Here is a 3227-nt window from a genome sequence, read left to right on the forward strand (position 1 = left end):
GAGCCGTGGCTTGTGAGGGGCGGAAAGATTAATGGGGAGGCAGGGCTGGTTGCTGCTAAGCCTGCTGCTGTTTGTGGCTCTGGGAAGGAGCAGGGCAAGGAGGACACGCACTGCCTGTGGGTCTGTGTGCTGTGTTGACCCTGGCAAGCACTAAGCACCCACCAGCTGTTCTCTTGATCCGCTGACCCAATGGGATGCGGGGACAATTGGAAGGGCGAGAGAGCGTAATACCCTTGGGTCAAGATCAGGGCAGTCTAAGAGGGGAAGGCATAAAAGAGAGAAAAAACAAGTGATGCAAAGAGAATCACCCGCTCCCTAGCACCAGCAGTCCGATGTCCAGCCACTCGTTGAAGAACAGCGACTTTGGAAAGACTGCCCCCAGTTTTATTGCTGAGCATGATGTTACACGTGTCACGAATGGGTGGTTTTAAGGCTGCGTAAAGAACCACTGGCAAGGTATTGGCAAAGGGTGATTTTAATAGAAATTTATAGAAACGTGACTTAAGAGAATTTGATGGCAAGGCTCACTATTACTTATTACATGGATTAAGTTACAGAGGGGAAAATGATCTTAGAATTGTGTTGGAATGATTTGGACAGAGATTAAGAGTAAAAGGGTTAAAAGATAAAAGGATAAAAAGGTAAAAGGTAAAAGGGAGACCCTCCCGTTGAGTCACGAGGTTCAGAAGAGATCCAACTGGACCCAATCTTAGTCTCAGACTTGGACAACGGTTTATGTCTAATAGAGAAAGGGATAGGAAGCACCTCCCGTTGGGTCACGAGGTTCAGAGTAGGCCCCTTTGTTTTCTAAACTCCTTCTCAAAAAGGAGCCTAGGTGTGACTGGATCTACCCTTAGTCCCAAGGGGCGAAGAGTTGAGCCCCGAGGAGTGTCTCAGCCCAAAATCTCGGGGATCCTCTGAGTATCGCAAATTTGAGTTTGCGGACTCTGAGAGGCGTCCCACTCAGAGGGAGGTCTGGCTGCAGCCCGCTGCGGTCCAGGAGAGCTCAAAGGGTCTCACTTGGTACCACTCTTTATAGGTTTGCAAGATGATTGGCTTTAGTCATCAGTAAATTTCCATTTTGGCTACTATGCAAGGTGGTCCAGGGTAGTAATTATGGTAGTGTTTCACGGTAACAATGGTATTGTTCCACTTGAGCTACGATCCAGGTAGGGAGAGCTTCAGAGCTGTCAGAGATGATGAATTATCTCTTGTTTCTGTTCCCTACCTCGATCATGTAGCTAGTGTCCCTGGTACGATCAGTGTTGCTGCCCATCTTAGCCATGCAAGAGTGCTTGGTACGGCCAAGGGACGCTTAACCGCCCCACTCATACACAATGGCTAAAGCTCTGAGATGGTAGCATAGAGGAACAGAAGAGGGGGAGGAATGCACCACCACAACATGGAGTAGCCCTTTGGTAAATTCAGGTCAGCTGTGTCTCCTCCCAGCACCTTGCCCACCCCTTGCCGCCACTGCGGGGTGTGCAGAGTGAGAAAGAGAGATGGTTTTGATGCTGTGCAAGCACCGTGCAGCCACAGCTAAAGCTTTGGTGTGTTATCTGCACTTTTTTAGCCCCACATTTGAAGCACAGCACCATATGGGCCGCTCTGAAGACAATTACCTGCATCCCAGCCAGAGCCAGTACAGCCTGGTTCCCCCATTCCCTCTCCTGTTGTCCTCTGGTGCCATTTTCTGCTCAAGCCCCCTCCCCCAGCACAGTGGCAGCCAGGACAGGAGGAATTGCCGCTCCTCCTCTCCCCTCCCTTCCTCTCCACTCCTGTCCACTTCCCAGGAGCTTTTCCGGCTGCTGCCCTCCAAGGGCTTCCATAGCCAGGCTCCTCAACTGACGTCAGCAGTTGCCAAGCACCCCTTCCACAGCATGTGCACCGAGGCCAAGAGGGCACATCTGGGCAGAGGCTCAGCAAAGCTGGGCCTGATGGCCAGCGGCTCTGGTGGAGTCATGGATGCCTTCCTCACTGCAAGCGACAGTGCCCCAAGGGCACTTTGGCTGCATCCAGAGTTATAGTCAACGGGAATTGTGGGGTTGAGTGCACCCTCAGCAAGTGTGTGCATGACACCAAGCTGAGGGGCGCAACTGATAGGCTTGAGGGAAGGGATGCTCTCCAGAGGGATCTTGAGAGGCTTGAGGAATGGTCCCCTGTGAAACTCAGGAAGTCAAACAAAGCCACGTGCAAGGTCCTGCACCTGCGCTGGGGCAATCCCCAATATCAATACAGACTGGAGGATGAACGGTTGAGAGCAGCCCTGCTGCTGGAGGTTGAAAAATTGGACATGAGCCAGCAGTGTGTGCTTGCAGCCCAGAAAGCAGTGGTATCGTGGGCTGCACCAAAGGAAGCGTGGCCAGTAGGTGGAGGGAGGTGATTCTCCTCTTCTGGTCCGCTCTTGTTAAAGCCCACCTGGAGCACTGCATCCAGTCTGGGGTCCCCAGTACAAAGAAGACATGGACCTGTTAGAGCAGGTCCAGAGAAGGGCTACAAAAAAGATCAGAGGAATGCAACAGGCCTCCTATGAAGAAAGGCTGAGGGAGTTGGGGTGGTTCAGCCTGGAGAAGAGAAGGCTCTGGGGACACCTTGTTGAGGCCTCTCAATATATAAAGGGGACCTATAAGGAAGTCGGAGAGAGACTTTTTATCAAGGGCTGTAGTGATAGGAGAAGGAGCAACAGTTTTAAACTGAAATAGGGTAGATGCCGATTGGACATAAGGAAGAAATTTATTACGATAAGGGTGGTGAGACACTGGAAAAGGTTGCCCAGAGAATGGTGGGATGCCCCATCACTGGAATTGTTCAAGGTCAGGTTTAACGGAGCATTGGGTAACGTGATGTAGTGACAGATATCCCTGCCCATGGCAGGAGGGTTGGACTAGATGATCTTTAAAGGTCTCTTCCAACCAAAATCATTCCATGATTCTATGACATTATGGTTCTATGATAAGGCTGCTCACGGCACCATTTCCCTCCCTTTGAGAATGCTATGCCTTCTCCAGGTGTCTCCTGGGAAGCTAGCGCCTATGTCTTGTCACTACCCCCTTCCCCCTGACTACTTGCATCACAGTGTTGAGCTTGCTGAGGAAAAAGAAAAGGTGTGCACAACAGAGTGGATGGTAGTCACTCAAGTATGTCGGGTAATTCTATCTGGACCCAGAGAGGCAGACAAATTTAGAAAGCATAGGGTCAGCTGATGCACGAATAAGCCTACCCAATGC

Source organism: Calonectris borealis, chromosome 22 (genome assembly GCF_964195595.1).
Source record: "Calonectris borealis chromosome 22, bCalBor7.hap1.2, whole genome shotgun sequence".
Taxonomy (NCBI): Eukaryota; Metazoa; Chordata; class Aves; order Procellariiformes; family Procellariidae; genus Calonectris; species Calonectris borealis.